Consider the following 14,298-nt stretch of genomic DNA (forward strand, 5'->3'; position numbering starts at 1 on the left):
TGGAATGAGGACTGGAATGGAATTGAATGTGGAATGGAATGTGGACTGGAGTGGAATGCAATGTGGAATGGAATGTGGAATGGAATGGAATGGAAAGTGAAATAGATTCTGGAATGGAATGTGGAATGGAACGTGGAATGGAATGGAATGGAAGGTGGAATGGAATGTGGAATGGAATGTGGAATGGAAAGGAATGGAAAGTAGAATGGAATGGAATGGAATGTCGATTAGAATGTGGACTGGAATGGAATGCAATGTGGAACGGAATGTGTAATATAATCGAAAGGAATGCGGAATGGAATGAAGTCGAATGTGGAGTGGATTGTGGAATGCAATGTTGAATGTAATGGAATGGAATGTGGAATGCAACATGGAGTGGAACGTGGAATGGAATGGAATGTAACGTGGAATAGAACTTGGAATGGAATCTGGAATGGAACTTGGAATGGAATGTGGAATAGAGCGTGGAATGGAAAGTGTAATGAAATGTGGAATGGAACGTGGAATGGAATGGAACATAATGTGGTATGGAAGGTGGAATGCACTGGAATGGAAAGTGTAATGGAATTTGGAATGGAACGTGGAATGCAACGTGGAATGGAAAGGAATGTAATGTGGAATGGAATGTCGAATGAAATGTGCAAGGCAAAGGAATGCAACGTGGAACGGAATGGAATGGAATGTGGAATGCAATGTGGAATGGAACGCAAACGAATGTGGAATGGAAAGTGGAATTGAGTGTGGAAAGGAACGTGGAATTGAAATGGAATGTGGAATGGAATGGAATAGAATATGGAAAGGAATGTGGACTGGAATGCGGAATGCATTGTTTAATGGAATGAAATGTTTAATGGAATGGAATGCTGAATGGAATTTAATGGAAATTGGAATGGAATGTGGAATGCAATGGAATGGAGAGGAATGTGGAATGGAATGGAATGGAATGTCTAATGGAATGCGGAATGGAATGTGGAATGGAATGGAATGTGGATTAGAATGGAATGGAATGGTATGTGGAGTGGAACGGAATGGACTGCTGAATGTGGAATGGAATGTGGAACGGAATACGGAATGGAATGTGGAATGGAATGCAATCGAATGAGGAGTGGAATGTGGAATGGAATGTGGAATGAAATGTAGAATGTAAATGAATTTAATGTGGAATGGAATGTGGAATGAAATGGACTGGAATGTGGAATGCAGTGTGGAATGGAATGTGGAATAGAATGAAATGGAATGGAATGGAATGTGGAACGGAATGTGGAAAGGAATGGAATAGAATGTGGAATGGGAAGTAGAATAGAATGTGGAATGAAATGTGGAATGGAATGGAATGGAATGTAGAAAGGAATGTGGAATGTAATGGATTGGAATGTGGATTAGAATGTGGAATGCAATGTGGAATGGAATGTGGAAAGAAAAGTGGAATGGAACGGAATGTAATGTGGAAAGGAATGTGGGATGGAATGTGCAATGGAATGTGCAGTGGAATGGAATGGAATGTGGAATGGACAGGAAGAGAATGTGGAATGGAATGTGGAGTGGAATGGAATGGAATGTGGAACTGACAGGAATAGAATGTGGAATGGAATGTGGAGTGGAATGGAATGGAATGTGAACCGTAATAAAATAGAATGTGGAATGGAATCTGGATGGAACGGAATGTAATGTAGAATGGAATTTGCAGTGGAATGAGGAATGGAAAGTTGAGTGGAATGGAATGCAAAGTTTAGTGGAATGTAATGGAAAGTTTAATGGTATGGAATGGAATGTAAAATGGAACGTGGATTGGAAGGGAATGGAATGTGGAATGGAATGTGGAATTCATTGTGGAATGGAACATGGAATGGAATGTAATGGAATGTGAAATGGAAAGGGGAATGGAACGTGGAATAGAATGCAATGGAATGTGGAATGAAAAGTGGAATGGAATGGAATGGAATCGAATGGAATGTGGAATGGAATGGAATGGAACATGGAATCCAATGTGTAATGGAAAGTGGAATGGAAAGTGAAATGGAATGTGTAAAGGAATGGAATGGAATGTGGAATGGAATGTGGAATAGAGTGTGGAATGTAATTGAATGGAATGTGGAATGGAATGTGGAATGGACTTTAATGGAATGTGCAATGGAAAGTGGAATGGAATGTGGAATGGATTGTGGAATGGAATGTGGAATGGAACAGAAAGGAATTGGAATGGAATGTGGAATGGAAAGTGGAATGGAACTTGGAATGGAATGTAATGGAATGTGGAATGCAATGTGGAATGGCATGGAATGGAACTTGGAAGGGAACGTGGAATGGAACGTGTAATGGAACATAGTGGAACGTGGAATGGAACGTTGAATGTAACTTGGAATGGAATGGAATGTGGAATGGAACGTGAAATGCAATGGAATGGAACGTGGAATGTAAAGTGGAGTGGAACGTGTAATGGAATGTGGAATTGAACGTGGCATGGAATGTGGAATGGAATGTGGAATGGAACGGAACGGAACGTGGAATGGAATGGAATGTGGAATGGAACATGGAATGGAACGTGGAATGGAATGGAATGGAATGTGGAAAGGAATGTGGAATGTAATGTTGAATGGAATGGAATGAAACGTGGAAAGAAATGTGTATTGGAATGCAATGGAACATGCAATAGAATATAATGGAAAGTGGAATGGAACATATAATGGAGTAGAATGGAATGGAATATGGAATGGAATGTGCAATTGCATGTGGAATGGAATGGAATGAAACCTGGAAAGGAGGGTGGAATGGAAAGTGGAATGGAATTTAGAATGGTATGTGGAATGGACCGGAATGGAATGTGGAATGGAATGTGGAATTAAGTGTGGAATGGAACATGGAATGTAAAGGAATGGAATGTGGAATGGAATGTGGAATTCAATGGAATGAAATGCGGAATGGAATGTGGAATGGAATGCAATGGAATGGAAAGGAATGTGGAATGGATTGGAAAGGAATGTGGAACGGAATGTGGAATGGAATGGAATGGAATGTGGAAGGGAGTGTTGAATGGAATGTGGAATGGAATGTGGAATGGAATGGAATGAAAAGTGGAATGAAATGTGGATTGGAATGTAGTGGAATGTGGAATGGAATGGACTGGGATGTGGAACAGAAAGTGGAATAGAACTTAATGCAAATTAGAATGGAACATGGAGTGGAATGGAAAGGAATGGAATGGAATGTGGAATGGAATGGAATGGAATGTGGAATGGAATGGAATGGAATGTGGAATGGAATGGAATGGAATGTGGAATGGAATGGAATGGACTTCGGAATGGAATGTGGAATGGAATGTGGAATATAATGGAATGGAACGTGGAATAGAATGTGGAATGGCATGTGCATTGGAATGCAATGGAATGTAAAATGGAATGTGGAATGAAATGCAATGGAATGAGAATTTAATGTGGAATGGAATGTGGAATGGAAAGTACAATGGACTGCAGAATGGAATGTGGCATGGATTGTGGCATGGAAGGTGGAACGGAATGGAATGGAATGGATTGCTATCTGTAAAGGAATGTGGAAAGGAATGTGGAATGGAATGTGGAATAGAATGGAATGGAATGAGGAAAGGAATGTGAAATTGAAAGTGGAATGTAATGTAATGGAATGTGAAATGGAATGCCAAATGGAATGTGGGATGGAATGTGGAATGGAACGTGTATTGTATTGCAGAATAGAAAGTGTAATGGAATGGAAAGGCATGTGGAATGGAATATGGAATGGACTGGAATTGAACGTGGAATGGAAATTGTAATGAAACGTGCAATGGACTGTGGAATGGAATGTGGATTGCAACGTGGAATGGAATGGAATGGAACGTGGAATGGAAGAGGGAATGGAATGGAATGGGACGTGCAGTGGAATGTGGAATGGAACGTGGAATGCAAAGTGGAATGTAATGGAATGGAACGTGGACTGGAATGTGGAATGAAATGTGGAATAGGAAGTGGAAAGTAATGTGGAATGGAATGTGGAATGGAAAGGAATGGAATGTGGAATAGAATGGAATGTTATGTGGAATGAAATGGAATGGAATGTGGAATGGAATGAAATGGAATGTGGGGTGGAATGGAATGGAATGTGGCATGGAACATGGAATGGAATGGAGTGGAATGCGGAGAAGAAAGTGGAATGGAATGGAATGGAATGCGGAATGGAATGGAATGCAAAGGTAAGGAATATGGAATGGAATGGAATGGAATGTGGAAAGTAATGTGGAAAGGATTGTGGAATGGAACGTGGAATGGAATGGAATGGAAAGTGGAATGGAACGTGACATGGAATGTGGAATGGAACGTGGAATGGAATGTGGAATGGAATGTGGAATGGAAATTAATGGAATGTGCAATGGAATGAAATGGAATGTGGAATGGAATGGAAAAGAATGTGGAATTGAATGTGGAATGGAATGGAATGGAATGAGGAATAGGATGTGGAATGCAATGAAATGGAATGCAGAATGGAATGGAATGGAATGTGGAACGGAATGTGGAATAGAGTGTGTAATGGAACATGGAATGGAAAGGAATGGAACATGGAATGGAAAGTGGAATGGAACGTGGAATGGAATGGAATGGAATGTGGAATGGAATGTGGAATGGAATGCAATGTGGAATGGAATGTGGAATGGAATGTGGAATATAAGGTCGAATGGAATTGAATGAAAGGAGGAATGAAATGTGGATTGGAATGGAATGCAATGTGGAATGGAATGGATCTGAATGTGGAATGGAATGTGTAATAGAATTTAATGGAAAGTGGAATGGAATGTGGAATGGAATGGAATGAAATGAAATGGAATGTGGAATGGAATGGAATGGAGTATGGAATGCAATGCGGAATGGAATGTGGAATGGAATGGAATGAAATGTGAAATCGATTCTGGAACAGAATGTGGATTGGATTGTGTAATGGAAAGTGTAATGGAATGGAAAGGAATGTGGAATGGAAAGTGGAATGGAAAGGAATGGGACGTTGAGTGGAATGTGGAATGGATAGTGGAATGGAAAGTGGAATGTAATGGAATGGAACTTGGATCGGAATGTGGAACGAAATGTGGAATAGGAAGTGGAAAGGAATGTGGAATTGAATGTGTAATGGAAAGGACTGGAATGTGTAATGGAATGGAATGTTATATGGAATGGAATGGAATGGAATGTGGAACGGAATGTAATGTAATGTGGAATTGAACATGGAATGGAATGTGGAATTGTACGTGGAATGGAATGTATTGGAATGTGTAGAAGAATGTGGAATGGAATGGTAAGGATTATGGAATGGAATGCAATGGAACTTGGAATGTAAAGTGGAATGGAATGTTGAATGGAACAAGGAACGGAAGGTGGAATGCAATGGAATGGAATGTGGAATGCACCGTGGAAAGGAATGTGGAATGCAGCGTGGAATGGAATGTGGAATGGAACGTGGAATGGAATGGAATGGAAAGTGGAATGGAACGTGACATGGAATGTGGAATGGAACGTGGAATGGAATGTGGAATGGAATGTGGAATGGAAATTAATGGAATGTGCAATGGAATGAAATGGAATGTGGAATGGAATGGAAAAGAATGTGGAATTGAATGTGGAATGGAATGGAATGGAATGAGGAATAGGATGTGGAATGCAATGAAATGGAATGCAGAATGGAATGGAATGGAATGTGGAACGGAATGTGGAATAGAGTGTGTAATGGAACATGGAATGGAAAGTGGAATGGAACGTGGAATGGAATGGAATGGAATGTGGAATGGAATGTGGAATGGAATGCAATGTGGAATGGAATGTGGAATGGAATGTGGAATATAAGGTCGAATGGAATTAAATGAAAGGAGGAATGAAATGTGGATTGGAATGGAATGCAATGTGGAATGGAATGGATCTGAATGTGGAATGGAATGTGTAATAGAATTTAATGGAAAGTGGAATGGAATGTGGAATGGAATGGAATGAAATGAAATGGAATGTGGAATGGAATGGAATGGAGTATGGAATGCAATGCGGAATGGAATGTGGAATGGAATGGAATGAAATGTGAAATCGATTCTGGAACAGAATGTGGATTGGATTGTGTAATGGAAAGTGTAATGGAATGGAAAGGAATGTGGAATGGAAAGTGGAATGGAATGGAATGGGACGTTGAGTGGAATGTGGAATGGATAGTGGAATGGAAAGTGGAATGTAATGGAATGGAACGTGGATCGGAATGTGGAACGAAATGTGGAATAGGAAGTGGAAAGGAATGTGGAATTGAATGTGTAATGGAAAGGACTGGAATGTGTAATGGAATGGAATGTTATATGGAATGGAATGGAATGGAATGTGGAACGGAATGTAATGTAATGTGGAATTGAACATGGAATGGAATGTGGAATTGTACGTGGAATGGAATGTATTGGAATGTGTAGAAGAATGTGGAATGGAATGGTAAGGATTATGGAATGGAATGCAATGGAACTTGGAATGTAAAGTGGAATGGAATGTTGAATGGAACAAGGAACGGAAGGTGGAATGCAATGGAATGGAATGTGGAATGCACCGTGGAAAGGAATGTGGAATGCAGCGTGGAATGGAATGTGGAATGGAAAGTAGAATGGAAATGAATGGTATGTGCAATGGAATGGAATGGAATGTGGAATGGATTGGAAAGGAATGTGGAATTCAATATGGAATGGAATGGAATGGACTGCGGAATGGAATGTGGAATATAATGGAATGGAACTTGGAATGGAATGTGAAATGGCATGTGAATTGGAATGCAATGGAATTTGGAATGTAATGCGGAATGAAATTCAATGGAATGAGACTGGAATGTGGAATGGAATGTGGAATGGAGTGCGGAATGTAACGTGGAATGGAATGTGGCATGGAATGTGGAATGGAATGGAATGGAATGGAATGTGTCATTGGAATGTTGATAGGAATGTGGAATAGAACTGAATGGAATGTGGAATGGAATGTAATGGAATATGGAATGGAATGTGAAATGGAATGTGGAATGGAATGTGGAATGAAATTTACTGGAATGAGCAATGGAATGTGGATTGGAATGTGGAATGGAAAGTGTAATGGTATGGAAAGAAATGTGGAATGGAACGCGGAGTGGAATGGAATGGAAAGTCGAATGGAACTTGTAATGAAATGTGGAAAGGAACTTGGAAAGGAATGTGGAAAGGAATGTGGAATGGAAAGAGAAAAGGAAGGTGGAATGGAATGGATTGAAACGTGGAACAGAACGTGGACTGGAATGTGGAATGGAGTGGAATGGAAAGTGGAAAGAATGTGGAATGGAATGGATTGGAATGTGGCATGAAATGTGGAATGGAATGGAGTGGAATGTGGAGTAGAACGTGGAACAGAATGGAATGGAATGCGGAATGGAATGGAATGCAATGGTAAGTAATATGGAATGGAATGGAATGGAATGTGGAATGGAATGCGGAATGGAATGTGGAATGGAAGGTGGAATGGAAGGTGGAATTTAATTGAATGGAAAGTGGAATGTAACGTGGAATGGAATGTGGAAAGGAACGTGGAATGCAATAGAGTAGAATGTGGAAAGGAATGTGGAATGGAAAGCAATGGAATGAGGAATGGAACGGAATGGAATATGGAATGGAGTGTGGAAAGGAATCTGGAATGGAATGTGGAATAGAACAGAATGGAATGTCGAATCCAGTGTGGAATGGAATATAACGGAATGTGGAAAGGAATGGAATAGAATGTTGAATGGAATGTGAAGTGGAATGGAATGGAACTTGGAATGGAATGAAATGGAATGAGGAATGGAAAGTGGAACGGAATGGAATGCAATGTGAAATGGATTGGTGAAAGGATTGTGGAATGGAATGTGGAATGGAAAGTGAAATGGAATGTGGAAAGGAAAACGGAATGGAATGGATTGGAATGTGCATTGAAAAGTGGAATGGAACGCGGAATGGAATGTGGAATGGAATGTGGAATGGAATGGAATGGAATGCGCGATGGAATGGAATGGAATGGAAAGTGAAATGGAATGTGGAATGGAATGTGAAATGGAAGGAAAAGGAACATAGAAAGGAATGTAATGGAACATGGAATGCAATGGAATGGAAAGTGGAATGGAACATGGAATGCAATTTGGAATGGAAGTTGGAATGGAATGTGGAGGGAAAGTGGAATGGAATCGAATGGAATGTGGAATTGAATGTGGAATGGAATGGAATGGACTGTGGAATAGAATGTTGAATAGAAAGTGGAGTGGAATGGAATAGAATGTGGAATGGAACGTGGAATGGAATGCAATGGAACGTGCAATGAATAATCAAATGGAACGCGGAATGGAACGTGCAATGGAATGCGGAATGGAATGGAATGGAGGGTGGAATGCAATGTGGACTGGTTTGGAAACCAATGAGGAATGGAATGTGGAATGGAATGGAATGTGGAATCGAATGGAATGGAATGTGGAATGGAATGGAATGGAATGTGGAATGGAATGTGGACTGGAATGGAATGCAATGTGGAATGGAATGTAGAATGGAATGCAATGGAATGTGGAATTCAATCTGGAATGGAATGTGGAATGGAAAGCAATGGAATGTGGAATATAATGTGGAATGGAAAGTTTAATGGAATGGAATGAAATGTGGATTGGAACATGCAATGGAATGGAATGGAACGTGGAATGAAACTTGGAATAGAACGTGGAATGGAACGTGGAATGCAATGTGGAACAGAGCGTGGAATGGAATGTGAAAAGGAATGTGGAATTGAACGTGGAATGGAATGGAATGGAACGTGGAATGGAACTTGGAATGGAATGGAATGAAACGGGGAATGTAATGTGGAAAGGATTGTGGATTGGAACGTGGAATGGAACGTGGATTCGAATGGAATGGAACGTGGAATAGGACGTGGAATGTGATGTGGAGTGGAACGTGGAATGGAATGTGGAATGGAATGTGGAATGGACAGGAAGGTAATGTGGAATGGAATGGAAGGGAATGTGGAATGGAATGCAATGGATTGTGGAATGGAATGTGGAATGGAATGGAATTGTATGAATAATAGAATGTGGAATGGAATGGAATGCAATCCAGTATGGAATGGAATGGAATGGAAAGGAATGAGGAATCAAATGGAATGGAATTGAATGGTATGGAATGAGGAATCAAATGGAATGGAACACGGAATGGAACATGGAATGGAAGGTGGAAAGGAACGTGGAATGGGATGTGTAATGCAATTTGGAATGGAATGGAATGGAATATGGAGTGGAAAGGAATGGAATATCCAATGCAATTTGGAATCGAAAGGAATGGAAAGTGGAATAGAATGGAAAGCGGAATGGAACGTGTAATGGAATAACGAAGGGAAAGTGCAATGGAATGGAATGTGGAACGGAACGCAATGGAATGTGGAATGGAATGTGGGATGGAATGGATTGGAATGTGGAATGCAAAGTGGAACAGAATAGAATGGAATGTGGAAGGGAATGTGGAATGGAATGTGGAAACTAATATAGAAAGGAATGGAATGTTATGTGGAATGGAATGTGGAATCGAATGGAATGATATGCAGGAGGCAATGTGGGAGGGAATGTGGAATGAAATGTGGAATGGAAAGGAAAGTAATGTGAAATGGAATATGTAATGAAATTTGGAATGGAATGGAAAGAAATGGAATGGAATGTGGAATGGAAATTGGAATGGAACCTCGAATGGAATGGAACAGAACGTGTAATGGATTGTGGAATGGAATGGAATGTGGAAGGGAGTGTTGAATGGTATGTGAAATGGAATGGAATGGAATATGTAATGGAATGTGGAATGGAATGGATTCGAATGTGAAAGGGAATGTGGAATGGAAAGTGGAATGGAATGGAATGGAATGTGGAATGCAATGTGGAATGGAATGTAATGGAATGTGGAATGGAATGTGGAAAGCAATGGAATGGAAAGTGGAATGGAATGGATTGGAATGTGAAATACAATGTGGAATGGAATGGAATGGAAAGTGTAATGCAATGGAATGGTATCTGCAATGGAATGTGGAATGGAAAGGAGTAGAAAATGGAAAGAAATGTGGCATGAAATGGAATGGAATGTGGAATGAAATGTGGAATGCAATGGAATGGAACGTGGAATTGAATGGAAATGAACATGGAATGGAACATAGAAAGGAATGGAATTGAACGTGGAGTGGAACGTGCAATGGAACGTGGAATGGAATGGGCAATGGAATGAAGAATGGAACGTGGAATGGAATGGAATGGAAGGTGGAATGTGACATAGAATGTAATGTAATGGAATGGAATGGAATGTGGAATGGAATGAAGAATGGAATGTGGAATGGAATGTGGAATGGAACAGAATGCATAATAGAATGGACTGTGGAAAGGAATGTGAAAAGGAAAGTGGAACAGAGTGGAATGGATTGCGGAATGGAACGTGGAATTGAATGGAATGGAACTTGGAACGGAAAGTGGAATGGAACGTGGAATTGAACGGGAAACGTAATGAGGAATGGAATGTGGAATGGAACGGAATGGAATATGGAATGGAATGTGTAATGGAACGTGGAATGTAATGGAAAGGAAAGTGGAAAGGAACGTGGAATGGAATGGAATGGATCGTGGAATGGAACATGGAATGGAACGTGGAATGGAAATTGGAATGGAACGTGGAATTGAACGTGGAATGGAATGTGGGTTGTAGCGTGGAATGCAATGTGGAATGGAATGTTAAATGGAACGTGGAGTGGATTGGAATGGAATGTGGAATGAAATCTGGAATGCAATGTGTAATGGAATGGAATGGAAAATGGAAATGAATGGAATGGAATGTGGAATGGGAAGTGGACTGGAATGGAATGGAATGTGGAATGCAATGTGGAATGGAATGGAATGGAATGCGGAAAGGAATGGAATGGAATGTGGAATGGAAAGTAATAGAATGTAGAATGGAATGTGGAATGGAATGTGGAATGGAACAGAATGGAATGTGGAAATGAATGTGGAATGGAATGTGGAATGGAAAGTGGAATGGAATGGAATAGAGGGTCAAATGGAACGTGGAATGGAAGGGAATGGAATGAGGAATGGAACGTGGAATGGAATGTGTAATGGAAAGTGGAAAGGAATGGAATGGAATGTCGAATGGAAGGCGGAATGCAATGGAAAGGAACGTGGATTGGAACTTTTAATGGAATGTGGAATGGAACGTGGAATGGAATGTGGAATGGAGCGTGGAATGGAATGCAGAAGGGAATGTGGAATGGAACGTGGAGTGGAATTGAATGGAATGTGGAATGGAAAGTGGAATGGAATGTGGAATGGAGCGTGGAATGGAATGCAGAATTGAATGAGGAATGGAACGTGGAGTGGAATTCAATGGAATGTGAAATGGAACGTGGAATGCTATGGCATGGAACGTGGAATGGAATGTGGAATGTATTGTGGAATGGAACGTGTAATGGAACTTGAAATGGAATGGAATGGAAGGTGGAAAGGAATGTGGAATTGAACTTGGAATGGAAAGTGTAATGTAATGTGGAATGGAAAGCAATGGAATGTGGAATAGAAAGTGGATTGGCAAGGAATGGAATGTGGAATAGAAAGTGGATTGGCATGGAATGTAATCCGGAGTGGAATGTGGAATGAAATGGAATGGAATGTGGAAAGGAAGGGAGTGGAATGTGGAATGGAAATGAATGGCAATCGGAATGGAATGGAATTTGAGGGAATGTGGAATGGAATGGAATGGAATAGAATGGAATGTGGAAAGGAATGGAATGGAATGGAATGGAATGCAGAGTTGTATGGAATGGAATGTGGAATGTAATGTAATGGAATGGAATGGAATGGGGAATGGAATGGAATTGAATGTGGAATGGAATGTAATGGAATGGGATGCAATGAGGAATGGAATGCAATGGAATTGAATGCAATGTGGAATTGAATGGAATGGAAAGTGGAATGGAATGGAAAGGAAAGAGGAATGCAATGGAATGGAATGGAACGTGGAATGGAAAGTGAAATGAAATGTGGAATGGAATGTGGAATCAAATGAAAAGGATTGTGGAATGGAGTGGAATGGAACGTGCAATGGAATACAAGGGAACGTTGAATGGAACGTGGAATGGAACGTATAATGGAATGGAATGAAATGTGGAATGGAATGAAATGGAATGTGGAATGGAATAGAATGGAATACGGAAAGGAACGTGGAATGGAATGGAACGGAAAGTGGAATGGAACGTCTAATGGAATGTGGAATGTAAAGTGGTATGGAAAGGAATCAAATGTGGGATGGAAAGTGGAATGGAATGTGGAATGGAATGGAATGGATTTTGGAATGCAATTTGGAATGGAATGCGGAATGCAATGCGGAATGGAATGTAATGTAATGGGGAATGGAATGCGGAATGGATTGGAATGGAATGTGGAAATGAATGTGGAATGTCATGGAAAGTAACATAGAATGGAATGTCGAATGGCGTGGAATGGATAGTGCAATGGAATGGAATGCAATGTGTAATGGAATGTGGATTGGAGTGGAATGCAATGGAATGTGGACAGGAATGGAATGGAATGGAATGTGGTATGTAATGTGGAGTGGAATGCAATGGAATTGAATGGATTGCAATGTGAAATGGAATGGAATAGAAGGTGGAATAGAACATGGAATGGAATAGAATGGAATGTGGAATGGAACATGGAATGTAACGTGGAATGGAATGGAAAGTGGAATGGAAATTAGAATGGAACGTGGAATAGAATGGAAAGGATCGTGGAATGGGACATGGAACGGAACGTGGCATGGAATGTGGATTAGCTCGTGGAAGGGAATGGAATGGATAGTGGAAGAGAATGGAATGGAATGTGGAATTCAACGGAATAGAATGTAGAATGCAATGGAATGGAATGGGAATGGAATAGAATGGAATGTGGAATGGAGTGGAATGGAATGGAATGTGGATTGGAATGGAATAGAATGTGGAATGGAATGTGAAATGGCATGGAATGCAATGTGGAATGGAATGTGTAATATAATGGAGTGAAATCTGGAATGGAATGTGGAATGGCATTGGATGGAATGGAATGGAATGAGGAATGGTATGTGGAATGGAATGGAATGGAATGTGGAATGGAAAGGAATGGATTGTGGACTGGAATGTGGAATGGAAAGTGGAATAGAATGGAATGGAAGGTAGAATGTAATGTGGAATGGAATGGAAAGTATTGTGGAAGGGAAAGTGGCCTGGAATATGGAATGAAATGGAATGGAAAGTGGATTACAATGGAGTGGAACATGGAATGGAATGGAATGGAAAGTGGAATGGAATGGACTAGAACGTGTAATGGAAAGTGGAATGGTACTTGGAATGTAATGGTACGGAAATTTAAATGGAACATGGAATGGAACATGGATTTCAAATTGGCATGGAACGTGGAAAGGAACGTGGAGAGGAAAGCAATAGAACGTGGAATGGAATGGAATGGAAAGGAATGTGGACTGCAAAGGAATGGAATGGAATGGAATCTGGATTGGAATGGAATGGAATGTGGAATGGAATGTGGAATGGCATGGAAAGGAATGTGGAATGGCATGGAATAGAATGTGGAATTAAATGGAATGGAATGTGGAAAGGACAGTGGATTTGAATGTAATGTAAAGTTGAATGGAAAGGAATGTGGAATGGAATGGAATGGAATGTGGAATGGAGTGTAGAATGGAATGGGACGGAATGAGGAATGGAATAGAATGGAATGTGGAATGGAACGGAATGCAAAGGAAAGTGGATTCCAATGGAAAGGAATGCGAAACGAAATGGAATGCAATGGAATGTTGAATGGAATGCGGAATGGAATGTGGAATGGAATGGAGTGGCATGTGGAATAGAAAGGAAGGGAATGGAATGTGGAATGAAATGGAATGGAACAGAATGTGGACTGGAATGGAATGGAATACAATGGAATGTGGAATGGAATGGAATGGAAAATGGAATGGAATGTAGAATGGAATGGAATGGAATGTGGAATGGACTGTGGAATGGAATGCAATTGAATGTGGAATGGAATGGAATGGAATTTGGAATGGAATGGAACATGGAATGGAATGGAATGGAATGTTATGGAATGGAATGGAAAGAGGAAAGGAATGAGGAATGGAATGGAATGTGGAATGGAATGTGGAATGGAATGCAATGGACAGTGGAATGGAATGTGGAATGGAATGGAATGTAAAGTGGAATGGAAAGTTGAAGGGAATGGAATGGAATGTGGAAA

The sequence above is a fragment of the Pongo pygmaeus genome, chromosome 22 (assembly GCF_028885625.2).
Source record: "Pongo pygmaeus isolate AG05252 chromosome 22, NHGRI_mPonPyg2-v2.0_pri, whole genome shotgun sequence".
NCBI classification, from domain to species: Eukaryota; Metazoa; Chordata; class Mammalia; order Primates; family Hominidae; genus Pongo; species Pongo pygmaeus.